Source organism: Chaetodon auriga, chromosome 4, assembly GCF_051107435.1.
Source record: "Chaetodon auriga isolate fChaAug3 chromosome 4, fChaAug3.hap1, whole genome shotgun sequence".
Taxonomy (NCBI): Eukaryota; Metazoa; Chordata; class Actinopteri; order Chaetodontiformes; family Chaetodontidae; genus Chaetodon; species Chaetodon auriga.
The window spans coordinates 26,662,714-26,688,865 of NC_135077.1; positions in this window are offsets into that span (position 1 = coordinate 26,662,714).

Below are 26,152 nucleotides of genomic sequence, written 5' to 3' on the forward strand. Positions count from 1 at the left end.
AAGTGAGGGGAACTGAAGAGTCTGGTGATAATTCTCTGTGGATTGATCATTATACACCCCATTTACACTGCACATAGTGTTTTCACCCATTGGAAATATTGACTGGTGCAGCTTTAAGAGCAGGACTGTTATAAATGTGTCTCTGTCATTAATAAAGATATGTTCCACTATAATAATCCATACCAATTATGTTAATAATATGTCAACCATGCCCTTTTTTAGAAGATACGTGGACAAAATGCCTTGTTGTGGGGCAACCCTGCAGCGCTTCCATATGTTTTAAATGTATTTCAGAAATGTCACAGAGGACATAAGGCCCTGATCACTGATGAATGAGATGGACTTACCATATGCAACATCTATTTCAATGGCTATGGCGAACCCACATTCAGATTCAGAATATGCAATCACTACACTAATACATAAAAACAAGTGCTGAAATAACCATAATGAAACAATACATCTTAAGGCAGAAAAATCTATATTCCAATAGGTATACTATCACCACTATAAAACAACTATTTGTGTACCATTGTCTACATACCAGTATCTCACACATCTTATACTCAAAGAAGACCTCTGGTGTTCCTGGATGAGGTGAGCTGCCTGTCCTGGTTCTAATATATATTCAGTCTTTTGAAAGAAGGGTGAAATTAAAGAAAAAAAGGGTGAGAAAAGTCCTGTTTTCCTTTTTCTGGTACCTAATAGTGTACATTTCTTCAAAGGGTGATAGGTCCTGGCCTATGATTTTTGATACAGATCGCACCACTGTATCCAGCTATTTCATGTCTTGAGCTGAAGTGTTACAACACCACACAGTTATTGCAAGAGTGAGAGGCATTTTTTCTGTCCTAAAGCCACTGTGTACACAAGTAGTTTTAATTAGGTTTAACAAATTCTCCTTTTCTCAGTTCATGTACATGCACAAGCTTTCTTTGTTAGAGACTCACCTCAACTCAGGAAACACTTGTTCATAACATCTTGTTTTTAAAACAATAAGCAATTGATTAGAATTTTTTATGTGCCCTTGATTATGCACATTAGGTTTACAGAAGAGAAACTGATGCTGATAAGCATGTTGGATTGAAATAATTAAACAGATTGAATGCATTCGTGTTTACTCATTAATAAGGCTATTAGTTACAACGTGTAAAGCCTTTGTAAAGTCATCCTTACTAGCAAGTGGAGCTGAAAGGAACTATATATGTTTTTATGTGAAGGTCAGGCTTGCCATTTTGTAGCATGCTAAGCATATTGTTTGCCAGAGGAATCTGAAAAACAAAACGGAGCTCTTAATTATGTGTTGAAATTATACTAGTGTTAAGTTCCCCAGTGCCCAAACCTTCCACATCATGCCTCTGCACTCCAAAAACTCAATTTCACAAAAGTATGAGATATTGATTCCATACAGATGCAGTCATGTCTGAGCTGTTACATTAGGACTTGGTTAATCTCAGGCCTAGAGAGAGGACTGAATGTGGTGGGCATAAGCCATAAATCTACACCTCCCCTAAACCTGCAAAAAATCCTCCCACAGTAGCTCCACATTGCTGATGTATTAAAAGCAACCAAGTGTAAACATCTCTTGATAGACTTGGGGATGTGTGAATCAAACTTTCACTCTTGCTCAGTATGTAAAATCACAAACCTACTGCAACTTGTGACATTAATACTAGACTAATCTTTGTCACTAAACAGAAACAGCTGAAATGCTTAAATTTTTAAACCTTTATGACCTCTAAAAGGGGAAGTTTATCTTAGCGTGGCAACATAAAAGGCAGCCTATTATGTGTGTTAGACTCCTTTAGCTGTGTCAGCTCAAGCTCAGAGAACATGTTGGTGGTCTTTTCATACAACAGTGGAGCATGGCCTTGGAGCAAAACCAAAGTCCCGAACTTGTTCCACCCCACAGCCTTGGACTTTGGTGAATGGTAGAAACCTGCAAGGGAGACTTTCCCCCCACTGCTCTATGCCAGAGGCTCTCCATCTGGAGAACAAGTTTCAAACCCTGGAGGCCGCAACTGATGTCCTCGTTCAGCTGGAGTTCCCCCCTCCGTGGGGATGACCCCAATCCTCCATGCGATCCTCTCTGGCCATGCCTGGGCAGTCTGTTGCCCAAAGAAACATGCCAGCATAGCAGCTCGCTCTCGTCTGGCAATCAAGCAACATTGCGGACCTCCTCCTTGCTCCTCCTTGTCGGTGTGCCAGCTTTCCCCTTGTGCATGCTTTAGGCTAACCACAGTCAGTCACCTTCAGATCAAGAGGTGCTGCACCTCCTGCCACCCAGGTGCCCTTGTTAAGGATTCAGGACATTAACACCTATGGCCTGCACCTACTGCGTCAGCACCCAACATTCCCTGTATGGTCAGTGAGTACTTGTCTCACAGTTTGTCCCATCATAAAAAACTAGACCCATGCACTATTCCAGTAATCAACAATAAACATAACTGTAGTAAAATATCACTTAGATCAGTCAACCATTATGGTACTCGGAAAATCTGTTACACCCGCTACCTGCTAGAATTTGAAGGCTGGCACTGCTAAATATCTTATCCTTGACCACAAAACTTTGTTTTCATTGTTAATGACATTATATGTAACAACACGATTGTATTATGCTCACTAAGACCTGGCTGGATGAGACTGGTAACAAATAGTTGATACAAACTTCACTTACAGAGTTGCTGATCATTCAAGCTTTACTTATATGTTTTTGGAATTTTCTCATCTTTTGAATATGTTGGTGATGTTTGTAAATCTGTATCTCCTGCTCCATGACCCTCTTTAACTCAAACATGGCTTCTTAGAGGAATTTATTAAGCTACTATCCAAAATTTAGGTTGAATTTAATTGCATTATAATCTCAGGGGCATTCAGCATTTATAACCCCAATAATCCAGATACAAAACTGTTTACTGAACTGTTCATTTAAATTCTCACATGTTACAGGGCTTACTCACAGAAAAGGCCACACGGTTGACCTGGTTATCTCAAAGGTTCTGAATATTACAGTTAGTTCCATTCTAGATGTTGCGATCACAGTCCATGCATATTCTTAATATGACCTCGCTCCCAAAGCACAGCAATGCAGTCACAACCATAACTAAGCATTTCATCCATGAAAATGCAATAGGTACACTGAAAAAAAAGGACTTTTTGGTATAGTAAAATGTATTCAATTTATTGTCATAATATCTACATTATAATATCAAGATTCAGTGAGAACTACAATTTCATCAGCAAAAATTTAATTATTTACTCCTTTTATTCGTGTAAAAAATGAACTGTGTGAGAAGAGTAAGTTGTATTATAGATTTACTCATAATATTTAAACGTTTTATTGTCACTGTACTTAAACTCAGAAATACTAAGTAAATTTTAATGTGAAAAGTCGAGCACATGTGTCCTTGGACGATACACGGCTCCTGCCATTTCAGTGTTTGAACGCCTTGGACCAGAGAAGTCAGGGGCTGCATTGAAGGTGCTGCACAGCTGGATTATCTCCAATATAATGTAAATTATTGCTTTTCTGTTTCAATATGATAATACGGGTTTGTGTGCATTTTGATAGTTTAAGTCATGTTTGGTTGAGGCAAAATACGCTATTATTCATTTTTACTAGGTTAAATAATAGCTTACTTGCCTAACTGTTCTGGAAAGCTTGATGACTTCTTTGACTTCTATAAAACTATCCTGTGCCAAAGAGGGGAAAGGTAGTTGAAAGTAGCGGAGAGCATGAGTGGTAAATATAGAAATAGTTACCCTGTCAAGTTGGGGCAATGAAAGTAGTGATTATTAAGTTCACGATAAAACTCTTACTTTAACAGGTAACTTATCAAAATGAGCCAAAATAATAAGAAAAAAACGCTGGTAAGACCAGTTTGTGTGCTGACTATTCGGACAAATCGTTTATACATTGCAGAAAGTCTTTTCACATTTAACCAAGTGGAAAATGTGGTCATTTTCCGCATGTGTTCATTTTGCAATGATAGTTAAGTCACTTTGAATGACTGAAGCAGTTCTATTTGTATTTGTTTCTCAATAGAGGTTTCTTGAATTTTTCTTTGTAAACTGTATGCATGAGGACAGCCACAGTGAGCCCACACAGTACATCCTTAAGATCCTGGTCATCCATGGTGCTGATGGAGAGGATCCAGTGGATGTATCCATCCTCCTTGAAGGCAAGGAGATACTGCCAGGATGCAGCAGTACCACTAAAGCTTCCACGCTACATTTACTGCAACAACTTGTAAAGACACTGTCAGCTCCATTGGACCCTGCACTCACATACTGTTGTGTCTATATTGCATGTCCCTAACGACTGTCGTTGCAGCGCACTGGGTTCTAACAATGGAGATGTCATCCTTGACAGTGAAGAGTTGGTTCTACAGCGTGGATCGGTGTGATTCTTTGCTCTGCTGAAGTGGGTGTGGCCTATTTAATTTTCACAGGATAAAACCACCATGGACGCACAGTTCAAGCGCACAACAAGAACACAACAGAGACTCCATGTTGACTTTGTTTCCAATCCCCTTTCCCTGCAACTTAGTATTGTAAATTAATAGGTAATAAAAGATCTTCATAGCATAAAGGAAATGCTGGTTCATTGACTCTTTCCCTGCACCTAAAACATACAACAGCTGGGCTTTATATGGACCCCCACTGTCCAGACACTCAGACTTTCGATCTTCTTCCCAGCGATCTTTTTTAGTTTTGAATCTCCAAAGGACTTGGATGTGGTCAAATATGGCCAATACGTGTGGAGTTTGAAAACTATTTTGCTGTTTTTAAGATGGTTTTAAAGCATAGATGCAAACATAACTGTTGTGAACTGATAATGTATGGTGTGTCAGTGTGAGTATCAGTAATCCTTCCATTAGAAACTCTTGGCTCCAGTATTCTAAGACCAAACAGACAAAAGCAAAACAAAAACCATGATGGGGGCTTCTGTGATGTTGTCCTGCTCGTACCCTAGTGGAGAATTAGCACTTTGCCTTTGAGTTCAAGAAATGCAGAAATTAGCAGTGATCTTTTTTATTTGACATATTTTAAAGGGGTATTATGCTGCTGCCATATAATGTGCTTGGGTTTTGCTTGTCCAATATGGTGGCCGAATTGTAACAAACTCATATTACAGTTAAACAGATATGTTTCTTAAAAAAATTGAGGCAAGAAATATGTCATGCATTAACAGAACCTGTGTTCCTATTTGATCAATACTGCATTGTTTTACAGTTAAAGTTTTCAGGCTTGTTTCTCATAATACAGTGCTTTATATCTGTCAGTTTGTTTCCAGATTTACACTGGGGTTCAATGTTTAGAAAATAAACAGTTTAACTGTATTGTATTTTGTGTGATTTGTCATAAAAGTATGCCAAATGCATTTAGAAAATTTATCAAAAGAAAGCAATATGAATGGAATTACAGGTCAACAGAAGGCATTCTTAGCTTGCTGGTGTCCATGCACATCGCTCTCCAGAGTTGCAGCTACATTGTAGAGTGATAGCAGAGCTGTATGTTTAGTCAAGGCCAAACTGTTGTTGGAAAATATTTTCCACTGGTAAAACATAATGGGACTGTTTTGGTGACTGCATAGAGTATAAACTCTTGTAAACTCAAATGACAGTGACCCAAAGAGCGCTTTTAGTAGCTGCAAATATTATCAAGGAGCATTAGCAAGCTAGCATATATAGTGATTCACTTCAGAGATTAACAAAGCTGTTATTTGTCATTAACAAGGAAAGCAGAGGTATAAGTGATAATATTGCAAATGACTGAATTCCATTTAGGTGAGATACAGTAGTTCCAGGGTACTGGTATTGTGTGTATTGTGTGTGCTGGCTAGCTATTGCTTATTGGGCTACTTGACAGAACTGAACAATATTTTATCTGTGCTTTCCTGCTATTAGTCAAAAAAAAGTCATGAAAAGGGAATTCACTGCAGTTAAATGTGAGGCTGCCAACCAGTAAAATTGGAAATGAAAGAATTGTGTGGAGCATAAAAAGTCCTACTCAATCAGTGTTTACCTTTGTCCACCAAAGTATTTTTTCACGGCTGGAAACACCAGGCAGTCTTCTGATAACGCCCAGTCAGGAGCTTTAGAGGTGTAACGTTTTTACAGCTGATACGCTTTTGGTTGATACATAATATTTTCTGAAGTAACATTAATAATTTATGTTTTGCAAGTCCCTAATTTCAGCGACAGTGTGTGTTGTCAACAAATACTGAATATACAAATGTCGGCTTCAGGTAGAATACTTCCTCTGGCCATTGCTCCAGATGAAGGGGAGGCTAAAGCACGTTGGAAGAGAGGACGGCCCGGCTGGTCTCTGTGGGTTCATGAGGTGCTGCGAGGCAACATGTTGGTGAGTAGCATCATTTGGTTCAACAGCTGAAGTTGGATGGATCCCAGTTCAAGAAGTAACTACTTTCGTATGACAGTGAGGAGTGTAGCGTTTTACCTGAAGCTTAACATTTCTCAATTCTCTTTGACGACAAAATAATGCCACACGCTATAAGCTCTCAGCATAGAATAAAACACTGAGCTCATGCTGCTGACGTTTACAGCGTATCATATAAACATGGTGTCCCTATTGCAAACAATTAAAAACAGATTCTGGCCTCAGGAAAAATACTTTGGTGGACGCAGCCCTCTTCTCTTCTGAGGTGTTTATAGCAGGACTAGAAGTCAAGGTGGTTACATCGCCGTTCTTAGAGTGATAGAGTTTATCTTATCAACACCAAACAATTGTATCAAAGTGTTTCTGCCTGTTGTCATTAACGTAGAATGCACAGGTAATATTATGAAATGTTTTGAACCAGTTTTGGACCCAGTGTTTTATTGTGAGACTCGTGATGTTATCCATGGTCCTGTGAGGTTGTGTGGGTAATGGTGTTCAGCATATGTTATGTCAAGTAACAATTTAAATAGGACAGTGATGTCATAGAGAGTTTATAATGAACAACTAATAGAATAACACGCCTGCCCTGATCCTGATGCTTAATAATAGGCTTAGATGTTCCATATTCAGTAAGCAGCAATAATTGCATTACCAATCTGCTCATTAGCCAACCCACAGACTACCCTTAGTCTCACTTTTTAAGTGTAAAATTAAAGCTACCATGCCAGACAGCAATAAGCCTTTATCTAATACTGTGGCATCCCTACCACGCTGTATGCCTGGCTTCCAAAGGCAAGATGATAGAGCCTATAATCTATCACAGAGAATACTAACCACTTTCCCCCAGCAGAGTTGAAGAGGTGAACGATTTCCCCCCAAAGGGATCTTTTCAGAAGGCTTGAATATGGATGAAAACATTCATCTTTTTTTGTGTTGCATGAGGATATCGAGGATATTGATTCAGCGGAGCTGAATGGACAGTCATATTAAGGATGTCCTCTAAAGCTGCAGACATTTTCTGACGGTGTTGGCTGCAGCGTTGATGGAGGATTCCTCAGAATACTGAGCATGTCTGTTTCATGACAAAGCAGGGTTAATTAAAGCCTTGTATTGATGACCGATTTTTATTAATGAGAAAGTAGATAAGTGGGACCCCTTCACCATTTTATAATTTGTGAAAAGTCGAGGGAGGTGGGATGGTATGACTTACACTGTGTCTGTATTCATGCCCTGAGTCAAAAACCCTGATTAGCCCTTCTACTTTTAATTACTGAGGTTTTTCTGCACTGGAACTCGCTGCTAAAAGAGTTCTTCGTTCTGGCAGCTTTGAACTGTCTTGTGTGTACATGTGTGTGAGAATGCAAGTGCAGGAGAGAAGCAGCAAGAAAAAAGAAAGAGAGGGAGTGCAAGCTAAGCCCTGGCCTAAACTGGAGTCAGATGGAATCCATGCAGCTCATTAGTAGAATTTTTGTTCTTGAACAAAAGCTGAGGCTAAAAAATATTGTAATTGATTTCTACACTGGCTCACCCAGCCTTCTTTTAATGAATAATTACTTCAAATGAGCACTGAGCAAAGAACTGAGGTAAGGTGGCTATTTTTATATGTAGCTTTCATATATTTCATTATATTTCATTTTTTCATTTGTCCACTACAAAATAAGTGACATAGGTCCATCTATAATTGCACCATTGATAAATGTACCAGAGAGGACGTGATGCAGCTAAATGTCAGAGGAAGACATCAAAAAATACAAGCCAATTAGTGACTCTCCATCGATCTCCCTCAGCTCAGAGATGAACAAAGGGTTGGACATTAGTTCATGACTGTAATACTTGTGTTTTGCAGAGTAAAGTTTGAGAAACCATTTCTCTGCCTTGAAACTACTTTGCCAATGCCAGAACCAAACAGCTCAGAGGCTTTGTTTTTGAGATCCATCTACTGTAAATATGCAAAACACGCAGAGGTCCCATTTTTTATACTGCAGCTGGGGCACTGCTAGACACTGCTGGGTTTTTTCAGCCATGTAAAAATACAGAGGGAACCACGGTTTTATGCAGACAGATTTATTTTTTTTATATCTTAATGTATAAAATGGCATACAATTATTTCTGATAATGAGTTCACTTGTGTGTTACCTGTGGAAATGATTTTCCTGGCCGATCACACCTGAACTGTTCCATACATGCAAGTACACACAGCCCATCATACTCGTGGAAAATGCGTTTTCAACACATCTTGATATGATAAATGATCATATCAACTGACAAATGAGAAATCATCATATCAAGCCTAAAACTCTAATAGAGACAAATAGAGACATGCCCCCCTCTCCTGCTGCTGGATTCAGTGGTTCCTTTGCTATTGTAAAGAGTGAAAGTAATGAAATACAAAGTCATTTTTGTGTATTTGTACTTTTGGATTATTTCACAATTTACATTACGTACTTTTTATGAAGTATTGCACTTTGCTACATGTCAAGACATGTCCGTCGGAGAGTAAACACAAAGGCTGAATGAGAAAGTCTTGATGAACTGTATGAGAATGAAAGAAAGGAGAAGAATGGAGTCAAATTCGCAGCTGTAACAGAGAGGAAGCTGCTGGTGCGTCTGCAAAAGCTGGAGAGCAGAGCTCCAGAGAGGAGACACTATACACAACCGAAGTGACAAGTAAAACACACTGGTTCTACATGTGTACATTCATGGGCTGAATGTCAAGGGGTGTGAGAGGTGGTGAACAGCTAGAGCACTTTGTGAACAGTACAAAAAAATACACAAAAATGTAATACAATTCATAATTAATATCGTATGGAATTAGTGTTTTCATGCCTTCTGTATCTATGCCCAATGAACATGAAAATGTAAATGAGCAATGGATCAATTCAAATGTAAACATCTTAAGACCATCCAACCAGCCACCTCACCGACTCAATGGAGGTGAACGGAATTTTACTTGAGGAGCTGAAAGCACTGAAAAAATTGAGTTTTCACTGGAACTACATTCTGCTGAAAAAGTAGTCCCAATGGAAGTGATTGACAGTGAGGTCTGTGCATTACCTATGATAGCTGTGATATGGTTTGTGGAAAGACACAGTGCAGCACATTCTCGCTCCCAGCTTGTCATATGCACAACCTTGGTCAGGCTTGCCTTCACTTTTTAAGGCATTGGGTACTTCGTTAGTGTCATTTTTCAACATGCAGAGTTCCACACTCAAGCTAGCAGCCATAAATATGCAGCATCTCCTTAGCAGTGTCCAGGTAGATTTTTCTAAATGAAGCTGGTTGGGAGCAATAATGGACATCATCAAATGGCGGCACTTTGGTTAGATTTAAACAACAGAAGTACTTGGCTACCCATAGGCACCAACATCTTTTGGGTTAGGTTTCGGAAAAAAACATAGTGTGGCTTAAAATAAGTCCATTATGTACAGTTGTTACGTACGTTATATACATACATTAAGTTACACATGTACGTTACTTTGCTCACAAAACAGATCAGCCTATACTTTTGGTTTCATACGGGACATGAACTGCAGTCTCGTGGGGAAAAGTCCTGTGCTTGACCCATCCACCCAACCCAACCTCCTCCATAGGTAGACCTATTTCAGTCGTTATACCCCATCATTTGACGTGTTGGGAGTGAGAACAGGCTGTTGATAGAACTGTATAGGACTACCCTACATGCTCGATTTTTTAGCAAAAGCCTCTGGAGGGCTACTCATATACAGCTCCCTCTACATTTTTAATGACTGGCATAGCAAGCGTTTTAGAGACGCATATGTCAAAATGTGGGCACATAAACTTTCAGCAAAACATAGATACCTTGGTTAACTAAGCATTTACATTCTCCCATCAACAAATGTTGTGCTCCTGAATGTATGAAACATTTTGATGTGAGCAAAAGCCTCTTTGTTACATTTACTCTGACCTTCAAATATTGTGTATGTCTCGCCATTCAAAACAAAGTGCATTTGTTTTCCCTTTTTTATGTACACATCTTAAAATGAATTCAGTTTTCTGATCAATATATACACAATACTCCACAGTGACCGATAAAGCAGGTGTTAGTTTATTAAAAATAAAAGACTGGCATACCATTTAAGCATTCAGACTCTTGTTATGACACTGGCAGTAGAGCTCTGGTGTATCGTACCAGATGGTCCATGAGATGCCTCTACAACTTGATTGGAGTCCCTCTGAACCTAATTTAATTCATTAGACATAATTAGAAAAGGCACCCAGCTGTCTATATAAGGTCTCACAGCTGATAGTACACAGTATGTCAGAATGAAAAACAAGCCATTAGGTTGAGAGAATTGTCTGTAGACCCATGAGACAAGATTTTGTCAAGGCAGAAATCTGAGGAAGGATACAAGAGAATTTCTGTAGCATTGAAAGTGCCCATGTGTAACAGGGATGTTAGGACCCAAATGCAGGACCGCCAGAACACGGATATAGCTTGTACCAACTTTAATCTCAAAGTCTAGCTTGGATATAAAGTGTCAGTATAATTAATGCCGCAAAGCACTCAATGACCTGAGGAGGCTCACTAAATTCAGTCTTTTTCATTGGACTCTGAGTCTGTCACAATCCACCCCTGAACTTACCTGCCAGTCTTCTCAGACACACCGTGGTCACCTGCGTACCTGGAACTAATCAGGCTCATCAGCTAGGGTATTTAAGGAGTAGTGTTTCACCAGCTCAGTGCCAGATTGTGATAGCTTCTTGCCAGACTTTCCAGCCTTTTTTCCTTGCCTGATTCCAAGTTTTGGACCCTGTTTCACCCTGACCTGATCTCCTCGCCCGTTTCATGGGTTTGTTGTTGCTTTGCCTGTCAAGACCTTGGATATGTTGGGTAGGAAACATCTTTTTCCTTATTCAAGATCTGCATCTCCTCCTCTGAAGTCTGCCAGTGATTTTAGAGGTCAAAGCAGAGACTACAGTAAACCCATCTGAGCTTGCTCTCGGCTTAGTACGGTACACTGTTGGCTTGGTTTCCCTGTTGCCTATCATCTTCGGTAAGTTACTGCACTTGGGTCCTTTACTTGCCCGTGATAGAGTCTCTTGAAGTATTTGGTGAAACAAACACTAAACTGTCGCAGTCAATGAGTGAGTGTGGGAGAGCAGCTTAAACACTGGGCTGATTGGGAAAGAGGATCTGGTGAGGATCAGGTGAGTGGATAGATGGACGTGGCTGGCAAGGAGAGTGAGGGTGGAAAAGCACTAACTGAGCAAGTGAACAGATGAAAAGAAATGGCAGAAGCTAGGAGACTGAAGGCTCTGTGACACCATTAGCATCGTACCCTCCATTATTATCAAAGGGAATTGACCACCAAACCAAAATGAGCGATTAGAGAAAAGGGGCATTAGTCAGACTGGTTATCAAGATGCCAATGTTCACTAGGAATGAGATCCAGAGTTGCTTTGTGGAGATGGGTAAACTTTACAGAAGAACAATCATCAGTGCAGCACTTCACCAATCAGGCTTGACTGAAAATATCCTCACTAAAAGGCACATGACATCCAACTAAATGAAATGACCAGACGTATCTAAGTAGCAGCTGTGATAAAAGCTGTTCAAATTATCTAAATGCAAAGGAAAAAGGCATTCCTTTCATATGTGTTTTAGCAAAGGATACACTGGACCATCTTGTATAAAAAAAAGGTGATAATGCTGTTCCGCAATTCCTTGTGGTGGCAACATTTAAAGCGATGCATCATTTGGCTGTTGACAACTACAAACAATCAACATATCAAGTTACACATCCACAGGCTTTATCAGCCATAACTTCAAAGCACAATCAAGTCAACATTTCAAGGTGTTTGCTGAATTGTTAAGCTTTAATGTGCATGGGTTTATAATCAGATGAAAATCAGCACATTGACCCAGAACTGTCTTTCAAGAAAAGGGCATATGAAACATTTTTAGCAAGATGATGTTTTTAATTCAATTTGGTTGAAACTTAAGATTTTACTATCATATTAAAATTTGTAGGCCCAACTCATTACACCTCATGGATAAAGAAGAAAATGCATGGGGTTAACCCTTAGATGCATAAGTGGGGTCAAAAATGACCCCAGTGATTGTTTTTTGGCAATATCTTTGTCATTTTAATTTTTTATCATTTGATCTTCCATGTATTCCTCAAACAGGTTGTCTTTGACATGATGCCATTTGGATTTGTATCTAATTGTTATATTTTTTAAGTAATTGCATTTTTTGTATCAGTACCACACTCTTCCATACGTGGGGTCAAAAATGACCCCAAGCATTTTCTATGGAATTCTATGGAATATGGGGAAGTTCAACCCTAGGAACCTTTGATTTTTATCAACTGTGACTGTCAGGTATACATTTACTGTCAATCCACACATCTTATACCAGCAGTCTCACCACCCTGAAGGTTATTTTTACACAGCAGCAAACCTGTAAGTATAATCATCATTTTTATACCTCATAATATATGTGCTGTTAGAAAATATGAACTTATTTTCCACATCCACGAATTTTTGTGCGATAGTGGAAAATTGTCATCATCAAATTATTATTTTGTAGTTAGCTACACTAAGCTAACACTAAGCTAACTAAGCTAACAGTAGGTAACTAAGCTAGCAAAAATCATTGCATTTGTTGTGTAGAGAAACGGACTCTTACTATGATATTTAAAGCTTCCAGTAATAAAACCTAACCCATTAGGTGGCCTATTATACCATTATACTCAATGATATCATAAGTGTGTGTGTGTGTATGTGTATGTGTGTGCATGTACTTATGCAGCTACATATTGATTCATAGTTTTGTGTGCCAATCAAAAAATCTTCTTTTATGTTCTCATCTAGAGTATCATGGCTGCTAGGATGCCTGCTAAGATTTCTTTGGACCTTGCCATAGAAATGATCCTGAAAGATGATGAACCCATCATGGGGTTTGACTCAGGATCTGACATCTCAGAGGAAGAGGACCCAATAGAGGACCCAGACTATTGTCCACCTGGCGTTGTCAGGCCATGTGTGGACGTGCAACAGAGGGACACACAAACACTGAAAGTTAATGTTTTGATAGCTGTATTGATAGCAAGTTTGTGTTCAAATGAAAGATGATAAGAAATTAACATGTAAAATATGAAATTATTCTCATGTTGGGATTATTTTGGATGTTTACTTTTTTTTTTACCTTTCTCAAAGTTGTTTTGTGATAAAATGTTAATAAAAACTGATAAAGGAACATGTCAAACATGAAATAATTCTTTTGTTGACCAAAATGTGATAAAAATAATCATCTTTAACCAAAAGGAAAGAAATTTCTTAAGTTTACAGCTTAAAACGCATTCATTCTAATTGGGGTCATTTTTGACCCCACTCATGGAAGAGTGTAGGTACTGGTAGGTCATGCATCTAAGGGTTAAGTAAGATGTACATTCTGACCTCTTTAGATGGTGCTGCAAGAGTGGCAGTAGTGATTTGCTTTTTACTCTTTCCTGAATTACTTAAAACAACACTGGGAGATCCGTTCGACCATTGTTTACATTTGGGAACAGCTGATAGGACTGTGCCACATGAAGTTACTCTCAAAGGAAAGAGCGGAGATCCCTACAGAAATAAGGAGAAGGATAAGGGGATGCAGAGCAGGGGCAAAGTGTGCTGTGAGGAGAAAATTGGTATATTCCATTCATCTCTTGTTATGGAGAATATGAGATCTCTCCCTAATAAGATGGAAGCGTTAATGGTGCTAACCAGACTGCAGAGGGAAAACCAGAAGTGTAGCATTATGTGCTTCACTGAGACGTGGCTGAACGAACTCACACCAGACACGCATGTTAGATTGGAGAGGGACAGAATGTGGAAAGAGGCTGGGTGGGGTAGCAATGTTTGTGAACAACAGATGGTGTAACCCAGGGCACATCAGTATAAAGGAGCAGCACTGCATGACAGACATAGAGCTATATTAGCATTCGGCAATATTATCTCCCAAGGGAGTTCTCGCATGTCATTGTGATAATGGTGTACATTCCTCCATCGGCTGATGGTGTAGCAGCATACAAGTTAGAGAGACATCTTTTATTAGTCGCGCCACACAGTATATGCAAACACACACGCCATGCTTGGTGAAATTCTTCTTTTGACCCATCCTTGGTCAGTCCGCGGCAGACCAGGAGCGGTGGCCTGCCAGCCAACCGGCGCCCAATCGTCACCACTGGTGCATGTTTTTAGAGGAGGGTTTCATTTTATGAGCACGGCCCCTTTCCTCGAGATAAGGGCAGCAGGCATGGTGGAGGACACGCCCTCAGCGCCCACAGGGCCCCAGGTCGAACCCGGGACCTTCTAGCTGTGAGGCGACAGTGTTGCCACTGTCCTACCGTGCCAGCATACTGTGGTTTCACAGCTGCAGACATGGTATCCAACGGCCCCCTCATCTCTGGAGACTTCAACCAGACTTCCCTGTCTTGGTGAAAAAACTGCAAAACATGACAGAAGTCATCACCAACTTTGTCAACTGGTGCGGACTGAACCACCTGCACATAAACACCAACCAAACGAGGGAGATGGTGATAAATTTGCGCAGGAATGTGCCACAGATTACACTGGTTGAGATTGTGAAAGAGGTACACATACCTGGGTGTTCACCTCAACCACAAACTGAAAAGGACAAACAACACAGATGTCCTGTAAAGGAAGGGCTAAAGTAATCTCCATCAACTGAGAAGACTGAGGTCCTTTGAAGTTGGACACTGTTAAGAACATTTTATAACACAGTGGTCTGCTGGGGCTGTGGGACCTCTGAGAGGGACAGAAAACAACTAAAAAAAAAAAAATGGTCAGGAGAGCTGGCTCTGTCCTGGACTATCCTCTGGACACCATTGAGGAGGTGGGTGAGAAGAGGATATAAGTCAAGCTGACATCAATCATGGACAACCCCTCTCACTCTCAAGATTCTCATATCCTAGCCGCTTAAAGCGGCTTGCACGAGAACGGTCTTGTGACCTTATTTGTAAATAGTTTATCTGAGGATTTAAAAGATGAGCTTGCCATTCAGGATGAGCCAGAATCGTTCGAGGAACTCATTTCATTAGTTATCTCATTAGATAACAGATTGAGGGAGAGAGCCAGGGAGAAATCAGGCAAGTTGAAGACTGGTCTTCAGTCTCCTGCCCTTCCCAGAACCATTCTGCATGGAGGGACTGGAGCGCCCCCTGCAGGAGAGGGGGAACCTATGCAACTGGGTCGAGCACGTTTATCCCCCAGTGAGAGACAACGGCGGGTACAGATGAGACTCTGCCTGTACTGTGGACAAGCTGGACACTACATCTCCTCCTGCCCTCAGACACCAAAAGACATGGCTCACCAGTGAAAGGGGACACACTGGTGAGCTGATCCCCTTCTCAACACAGCCCTCCTCCACAAGTAAGTTTACCAGCCATCTTACATTGTCACCATTGTCAAGCGCCGCTTACAGTGTTAGTGGACTCAGGGGCCGATGATAATTTTATTGATAGGGATTTAGTGAACAAACTCGGATTTCCCTAAGGATGCTAGTGGTCTTGATGGCAGGTTAATTGCCAGGGTAACCTACCGTACAGTTCCCCTAACCCTAGTCTTGCTGGGTAACCACAGTTTTGTGTTCTCCTCACTTCCACTTCCCTTGTGGTTCTTGGGCTTCCCTGGCTACATGTCCACAATCCCAATATTGACTAGCAAACCATTAGAATAACCAGTTGGAGTTCAATTTGTCACACCCATTGTCTTCAGTCTGCTGTTCCTATCTCTGATTCATTTCCATTAACATCTCGAGAGTCACTGGACTTATCCTCTGTGCCTCCTGAGTATCACCATCTGTCCCAAGTCTTTAAGAAAGATTTAGCCCTCTCCTTGCCACCCCATAGACCGTATGATATGGCCATAGACCTCCTTACAGGTGCTAAACTTCCAGCTAGTAGACTGTACAATACCACCCCCCCCCCCCCCCCCCCCCGAGACGGAGGCCATGGAGAAATATATTTCGGAGTTGCTGGTACCTGGCATTATCCGACCATCTTCATCCGCCCTAGGAGCTGGATTTTTTCTTCCCAGAAAAGAAGGATAAGACACTCTGCCTGTGCATTGACTTCTGTGGTCTAAATGAAATCACCATCAAGAACAAATACTCCTTGTCTCTCATAAATCCCTCCTTTGAACCATTATACAAAGCTACAGTCTTCATTAAGCTGGATCTCCACAACGCATATCAGCCTTTAACACACCTCTAGGCCACTTTGAATACCTGGTAATGCCTTTTGGCTTGACAAATGCCCCCACTGTTTTCCAGACTCTGATTAAAGATGTGTTAAGGGACATGCTTAACAGATTTGTGTTCTTCTACGTAGACGATATTCTCATCTTTTCCCAGTCACATGAGGAGCACACACTACAGGTTCAACAGGTTCTACAGCGTCTCCTGGAAAATCGCTTGTAAGTAAAACCCAAAAAGTATGAGTTCCATGCCAAGTCTGTCAACTTTCTGGGATATGTGATTGCATGGGGACAGCTGCAACCGGATCCTGCCAAAGTAAAAGCAGTGGCAGAGGGGCCCATCCCTACTTCAAACAACTTCAGCGCTTTCTAGCTTTCGTTAATTTTTACCGGAGATTTGTGACTACAGTAAAGTAGCAGTCCCTCTCATGAAACTCAAAAGACCCCTACTGCTGGAGTCCTGAGGCTAAAAGTGCCTTTCGTGGGCTGAAAGACCTGTTCACCCAGGCTCTGGTGCTCCTAAACCCTGACCCCGAGCGGCAATTTGTTGTGGATGTTGATGCGTCCATGTCTGGCATAGGAGTGGTCCTGTCACAACGGAGCCCCAAAACTAACAAAATCCATCCTTGTGCATTCTTTTCCAGGCAATTATCCGCTGCGGGGAAGAATTATGAGTTTGGAATCCGTGAGCTTCTAGTGGTCGTGCTGGCACTCCAGGAATGGTGGCATTTGCTTGAAGGTGCAGCTCACCCATTTCTGGTATGGACAGACACAAAAATTTGGCTTGCCTGCGGACAGCGAGGAGATTAAATTCCCAACAAACACGGTGGACCTCATTTCTAAGTAGATTCCACTTCTCACTGTCCTACTGCCCAGGCTCAAGCAATGTTAAACCAGATGCTCTGTCCTGTCAGTTTTCCTCTGACTCCTCTGACACAGATCCTGAAACCATCTTGCATCCATCCTTCATTGTCGGGGCAGCTTTGTGGGAGATTGAGAGGGTGGTCAGGGAGACACAGAGGAGTGAACCAAATCCTGGTAATGGGCCTGTCGGCCGCATGTTTGTTCCGAACTCTGTTCATTCACAGGTTTTTCTGTGGGGACATTTGTCTAAATTAACATGTCATCCTGGTCTTCTCCTCAGTATCATCTGGGACAGCAAGTCTGGCTCTCCTCCGCGACCTTCCTCTCATGGTGGACTCGCGTAAATTGGCACTACTCTACAAAAGGTTCGTTTGAGATTGTTAAAGTCATTAATCCCTCTGCTGTCTGTTTAAAATTGCCAAAGTCTATGAATGTACACCTCACCTTTCACATGTCTTTGCTGAAGCAACCAGAGGTGAAGAAAGCCAGCCTTATATACAGCTGGTCTGATGAGCCTGATTGGTAGCAGGTGCGCAGGTGATTAGGTGGGAGCCAGCGGAGAGTGTCGGAGACCACGCCCAGATCCAGACAGACAAGGGAACAGACAGATGGAAAAATAACACGAAGGGAAAGGGGGAAAAGGAAAACACTAGTGACAGACAGGTGAGCAGATCCTAACGCTGTCTTTTTATACTTCGCTGGATGTAACAATTTAATTTCCCCAGTGTGGAATTAATAAGGTTTTAATTATCTTATCTAATCCTAGTAGGCAATCTTCGTAACACTGTAGTTTCACCATGGTAGACCCATGTCAATAGCGTCCACTGTTGCATACTTATGTTGGACACTTACATAGCTCTGTGGTTGTCTTTTCCAAAGTCCTTATGAATTCTCCTTCATGCCTTTCCTTGACTTCATGAAGTTTTCCATTAAAGTCAAGGAAAAGTGTGTTGGACATAACACAAGATGTAATTTTTTGACCATTCAACTGAACCCATTGCTGGAGAGATCTGAAAATGGATGTGCACCGACACCCTCTATCCAACAATTCTGCCAATATAAAGGTGTATCGAGCTTGTGGGAATATTTCCAAAAAGATTCCAGCCAGTCATTGCTGTCAAATTAGCTTTAAGTGAAAGGTCTGAATACTTATGTAAATGGAATATTTTGTGTAAATTGATAAAAATCTAAATCTTGAGAAAAAATAATCAATTTTAAGATGAGTCTGAAACATAACAAAATGTGGAAAACTCAAAAGGGTCTGAAAGGGTTTGAATGCACTGCAAACATGTTTTTATGTTGTTTAGAAATCTCTCCACAGGAGATGAGCCACTCCTGGAACTCTTAACATTATCATCTCTTTCCTTCCAAAATCCCCTCCTAGAGAGGGTCAATTCCAGCGAAATTAAAACCCTGGAAATATACCTGAGTGGCACTCAATATAACCCTACTAGACATTTCTTAAATTCAATCAAGATGGACTGAATGATTCATGACCACCTTACATGACTGATAATGTGACAGCCATTCAAGTAGCCCGACAACCCCACACTAGGAGAGTAGGAAAAATTCCAAAAGGAGCAACAATGAAGATTACAAAGCCTTCTCAAGGAAAAATACTTAATATCACTCTGAAGGAATCAATAAACTAATTTGAGATTTTTCTTTTGAGTTCTCAGAGTCACAGGTAATGGGCATTTTGGAGGTATTAATTGCTTCTTTGTGTTTCATTGAACCCGGAATGGATGGTGATGTTTTGGGAGCTAAGATTTTTACAAAGGGCTGTGATTCAACTTGTAATCACGCAGTCCAATTTAGAGGCTGCTGCTGCTCAGTAATATAGTATCTGTATAATTTATTAGATAATGATCCCATTGACTGTCTTATCTGTGAAAAATATGTACTTAGTCTTGGTGAAAGTATATAAAAAAAAAGCTTTTATTGCATAATCTCAAAAAATAAAAAAATAAAAAAATAAAAAAATCTGTCAAAATTTTACAGGAGAAATATCCCAAATCCAGAAACTATTCTCCAACACTGTTGATCCAGCTGGTCAACTGACAGATCAGCTGACACAGCTGGATCAGCTGTCAGTCAGCATTAACAGCTATAGAGAGTTTGATGAATTTGTGTCTGCACACATGTGCATCGTGCTAATACAATGCCAAGGCACACAGTTATCAGAGCCAGAGCAGCAGTGTTTTCTCTCTGTAGCCTGTTACCTGTACACCTGCACATTAATAGCAACCTTGAGGGAAAATTTATATTATGTAACTTATTATGTAACTTGTACCTTGCATGAAAAGTCTTTGTTGACAGACTTTACCACTCTCTCTGACTTTAATTGGATCCATAATAAAAGTTAATGGAATAAATAACACATTTGAAAATAAAATCTTTCTTATAACTGAAAAAAGTTGTTTGTGGTCCTTTTGTTGTTCAGATCTACAATAATACAGATTAATAACTAGATGGTGAATCAGAAAACAATTAAAATATAAAACTTGGGAGTGATATACTTGAATTCCATCTGTTATCTGTCTTCACTTTGGTGTGAAACTCCAGTGATATTGTGATGTGTCAGTTCATTTCGATCAGCTGCATTGTCCAATTAAGAACTGTCCAACAAAGGGGTGTGTCAACCAGTAAAACACTTCCTTGAAGGCTGCTCTTTTAAATCTTCACTACGGGCTCCTCAGAGAACAGTCATCTGTCCTCGGAGCAGTGAAAAATTAAAAAAGGCAAAGTCTTTATTGAAGAATCAGGTAGTCATACGCGGGAAGTCAGTCTGATTACGACAAACAAATCCAGGCAGGGATTTAGGGTGCTTGAGCTGCTTTGGCATCAGGGCTTTCCTGGGCCAGCTCGTCATCACTTTCTGCCTAAGTGGACTGACCAGGGTGATCTGGAACTTTGGCCATTTGAGGATTTTAAACTAAGGACGCCATGAAACAGTCTGGGAAAAGGTCTGTCCCAGGGCCAGTGGAGGAGGTGGAAGCTGGAAACTTCTCTTTTTTTCTCACATCAAACTTCTGCTGCATTGAAGCCAAAGCTGTGGCAAAAATGCTGCCCTCATCCTCATCTTCCTCAGATTTTAGGAGCTTGAAGGGGTTGTCGTCATATTCCAAGGCCAGTGCATCTTCCATAGGTGGAGCTGGCTGCTGGTGAGGCTTGGTCCAGCTGTGAGCCCCAGCTGGTATCAGCACAGAGACTGGCATCCTTATTAGTCCCTTCCTTGTTGTCAGCAGGCAAGTAAGGGTCCCCTCCCGATAAGCCAGCTTGGCATGCTAGCCATAAATGGAAACAAGGGCTATGATTGAGAAATGTATATATTTTATTAGATTCTTTGAAAGTCTTCACTACATGTAATATATGAATCTGGACAAACATGGATGTAAATTGCGACTTGATCGGCTGGTGTGATTATTTGTAAAACTTATAAACAAGATAATCAATAGTGAAAATAACTGTTGGTTGCACTGCTAGTATTCTTCTTGGACAACTGTGTTACTTGTTATAACCTGTTCTTTCTTCTGATACCTGCACCAAAACCAACCCCCAGCCATTTTCTGCTGTTTTGACCTTTCAGAGACCCATAGGAAAGCATGCATAGCATAACCTGGTTAGCAGCCTCTCACCAGTTAAACTTTCCACCATAAGGAATCTGACTGCATGTGGTCAAGCTCATGCGGCCCAGCTCTGCATGCAGAGCACTGGAGGAGGACTGTAATCGGGTTGCAGAACTGACAGTGGGCCGGTGGCAATCAAATGTAATGGAACAAGCCTGAGGATCAATATAAGCCAGTGATCGCAGACAGACAAAGGTTGTTTAGCAGAAGGTAGCACTAACTGAAATCAATGGCTAATCTGATGACAGTTCTTAACCTTTACACCTCTGAGGATTCATAAAGGGGTGAGAATCATGGAGGAGCAGCAGGCAGACTGCCATCTATGTACAATTACTTTGCCCCACAACACCTTTGTTATTCTGCTGATTCACACTTTCTAAGATGCCTAACTAAGCCACTCAATGAGGGTACATTTCCCAGGATCAATACAGTACAGTATTAACACTTTGGTTTAATGGTGATTCTGCTCTATGTGGTGATTTATTAATAAAACCATAAAGGTAAATAAAATATACATGTTGACATCCAATTGTGAAAAGTCCATACTGCATGTGGAAAGTCATTCATCTGGTCATTGATTAATTCACTGAGGAAATAGAAGTGTCAAATAGGGCCATAGAATTTAAATTTAAATTAAATTCATATAGATGCACATGGTAAGGTGAATGTGGTGTCTATCAAATAGGATTGAACCCAATTTATTTGCAATTACATGTAATGCCCTTAAAGTATTGTATAATTGATCGAGAAGCTGTAGTCTATTTTGTATGGAGGATGAACCACTAGTCAGGTGTCAACCGGTGTGACAGCCTAAGAAAGGAAGATGAAACTTAGACCAGACATTTTAATCACCAGATGTCAATAACCAATCAGGCAGGACGGCACTAAAATAGATAACATGGTGAGTTGTCACAAACAAATTGTCAAAAAAAATCATAAGAAAACATTTGAAGTTGATTGGTCACTGAACGCACTGTCACTTTCGGCTGAGGGATAATTTTCTGAGCAATATCTCATGTTCCGGAGCTCACTGGATTTCCAAGCAAAACACCACTAAAGTGAAATTATATAGTTTCATGATTGCAACACTAATTAGCAGCCTACAGCTATATTTTCATTATTCAGTCCAATGTTCCTGCAACAGCTACTCTCAGCCTGAGTTGTAGGTGAGTAGGAGTACACAATAGAGACATCAAGTGTGTTGTAGTAAGATAATTACCTCAAGGGGTTTAAATATATAATAGGTAATGTTCTTCTGTGGAGAAATAGCACACATAGCCACACAACTGCCCTACTATAACTTGATGACTAAAACGTTTCTCTATACTTGTATAGTTGACCCTCTGTTTAATTGTGCTCTCTTTAAATGCAGGTGCAGTATTCACTGTGTGGGAAGAGCATGCTTGACATGTGTGAGATTGTTAAAACACAGGCACAGAATAATGTGTAAGATGAAACTTTATTGATCGTCCTGTGGGAAATTAGGTATGCAGGTAATGCCGACCAGTGGTGTGTTGTACCTTTCTGTTGCCAGACTCAAAGAGATCTTTTATATAGGTGAAGCAGAATCTTTTATGTCTTCATCATCTGTGAAGTTATAATTTCAAACAAGACAAGATATTCCATTTGCTCCAGCTGTTGCTTGGTGATGGCTTGCTTTCCACAAGGTCCTTGGAAAACTACAAAAGTGGGATGTGTATTATGCTATCAAAGTAGTTGCTGCTTTCTTGTCTAATTTGAAATCAGAACAGTGTGTCTGTATTTGAACAAGGCTTTGATTCATGCATAGACACACTTCCTGATCCCCCTGCTTAATCCCTCTATTGGCTGGGACAAGGACAAGATGACAATTTAAGACCTCTTCCCTCAAACTCTCTTAAACAGTCCTGTTGACCGATCACAGCATAGTCTCTGGGATTTAGAAGCATGCTTTAATTAATCAGCTTGGAACGGGCAACCCAACTAGGTAAATATATTCTCAACAAGCTGACATTTCCTCAGAATGGCTAACTGGCAGGTGATATTCTGAAAAGTTTCATCTACAGTCAAGTTTGTTTAACAATGTTTGTATTGCATGGAGTGTTTAATAGCTCCATGAGGAATTTAACGGTCATTGTTTTATTTAATACTCTCTGTAGTCTCATTCTGTAAGGATTATAATTTGGTACTATTTTCAGGGAAAAATAGGAATGTCATTGAATGAACAGCTCCTTTTAAACCCAAATAAATTTTCAGTCATTATTTGTTGGAAATTTTGCTCTCCACATATGAGAATGTTGCCTGCTCTCTTCACTCTAAGACCAGATAAGATGAATTTACTTTAAACATTTGAGGTAACTGGTTGCAAGGATCACAACAGATCACATCAAAATACATCACTGAATACACTTTGGATAGTTTTGCAACAAAATTTAAACCATCAGCTTGTGTAGAAGAAAAAATTCTAACCATATCCTAAATTAACAATGCTGCCAGTATGGGGTTACTTTCCTAATGCTAGGACTGGGTAAATAAATAATCATTTTATTTATCAAGATCATTACTTGAACAATCAAAAATGTTTTCTTACAATCCCAAGAATATGCTAAAAATGCTAACTTGTTTTAATAACCTCTTAAGATTTTTGTTAGATATTACTTTAACACCACTCAAGTCCTGACAATGTGTTCTACTGATCCATCAGTATATGGTACTTGGAAATTTAGCAAAATAACAGGTTTTGAACAAATGAACGAGGGGTCTTGTGAAAGAGAATCGAATCAAACCACAACATCAGTCCCAAGACCATAAGACATAAAGTGCAACCAATACAAACATGTTTTTTCTAAAAGTGCAACACTGAAAACTAAGCACCTCATATCTGGAGCAGCAGTGTAACGACCAGAAACCTGTTTTACACTGTAAGCAGATTTTTCAGAGTTTGAATTTTGGGTACCAACTGACTTTTACAGAGGTTGAGCATCACCTGCTGGACAAAGTAGAAAGTGTTTTTCATCAGTCCAAAAAGGACACAGAAGGCCTGAGGAAGGATTGCTAGCTCATCCATCTCCTCACTCCCTTCCAAGACGATTCCCGCTCTGGATGGGTTCAGCTGAGGGTTTCCTTCATCAAAGCAAAGGATTCCCACTGGAGTTTGACTGTATGAGTCTTTGTCAATTGCACTCTTACAGAGAAAGAAACAGATCGACAGGAAGATGATAATGTTATTTGTTCCATGTATTAAATTAGCCAATTTGCATTAGCCTTAACTGAGCCCATTTCAATAAATAGTCATCTCAAAATACAATGTATTCACTTACATTAGCTTAACGGCACGTACCAGACACTGCAGACTGTAGTGAGACAGCCAGACCATCGCCCTTCTCTCTGTTTGGCTGGAGGCACGGTGTGCAGCCGGCTTCGTAGGACCGTGTCCGTAATGCGGACAAGAAAAGTAGTTAGCTAGCTAACTTGTGGCTGACAGATGAAAATGTCCATCAAACTGGTAAAGGTTAAAACAAAATTTTCACTGCTTGAAGGTTAAAACAAACCTTCCCATTAGTCACCATCAGCCACTCAAATCCACATAACAGTTATGCAGAAAAGTGCATTGTGTGACTTTGTTGCGTGGAGGAGCAGTGCACACTTACATTTTGGAAATAAATAAAGAAAAGCATTTTTTTCTTCTGTATTTACAAGTATTAGAGTGGTACTTGACTTACGTTATGTGGGGATCTATTATTTCCTTCTTAAGTTCAAATTGTCACTAAATAATTTATAAGTAAATCTCTTCCTTGGGACTAATTGAAACAAAACACCATCCAAACTCCCTCTCTCTTTGGTGGAAGGTGGTCTGTAATTGTTATAGACTATAAACTTAAAGTAAACAGGAGCTACAGGCTAATATGAGAGCCAATCTGCTGCAAAAATATCGACTAAAGAGGCAACATGTTGACATGGAAAGTATAATTCATATATTAGGTGACAATCTGCCATTTGTGATTAGAGAATGAGACTTATTAACTGATGTATCTGTAATGTCCGGCTTGACACTGATAGCAGCACACTGCTTTGATGAGTAATTGAAAATGCCAGCGTGAATGTGTGTTAAAGCAGCTCAGGAGTATAAAAGTAAGCTTTGAAGGCCTAAAGTCTCAGTACCTGGCAAAGTAATTGTGGAGTCACTAGTATTGATCAGAAAATGCTATCAACCTCCGACAGATGTAACACAGTCATGTGTGTTGTGAGGCAGTAAAAGTCTTACTTTTATCCCCTTTAACCTTTTCCTCTTGAGAGAAGGTCTGCTGCTGTTTTCTGGATGTGCACAGCTTCACATTCACACACTTCCATGCAATTACACCTCATGTTGCCTGATGCAATCACAGTCTTTGTGTTGTGCTGTGGAGATTTGATGCCTTGCTCAAAGGTAAAACAGACTATTGATACTGACTATTGATTAACTTTCCCGTCACTGTGTTCTGCTGGGCTTAACTTAAAAATCATCAAGCCAGCATCTTCCTCTTTAAAACTGATTGACTGAGCCATGGTCTGTGTTCATTCTAACCATGACTTCACCATTTATTCTGAAGTGAGTTTTTACAATAGATAACATGTATTTTACTCAGCTAGGTATGGAAGCCCAGTTTTGCCAAGACATGCCTTAAGCATGATTTTTAAAAGAAATACTCATGGCAGTACTAAGTACTAGTACTAAGTCAGAATTAAGTATTTTTTTTTTAATTTTATAATGTTACTTTTAATCTTTTTTCCTTTCTTTTGCAGGTGGACATGGGCTTTCATCGTGAATGTTGTGTTAAGAAAGGATCAAAGTTGATCAGCTGCACACCTGTGGTGCATCAGGCTGATTAGTTCTGGAGTATTTAAGGTCTCGGTTCTCAGTTCTCTCTTGTGACTAATAAGTGTTTCCCAGTGTGAGTAGCACCAAGAATATTTTGCCAATTGATTCCTCATGTCTGCTAAGAACTTTGATATTGGATTTTTTGTTCTGGATTGCCACTCACGTGTGCTCTTTTTCTTTCCATGCCGACCAGCCA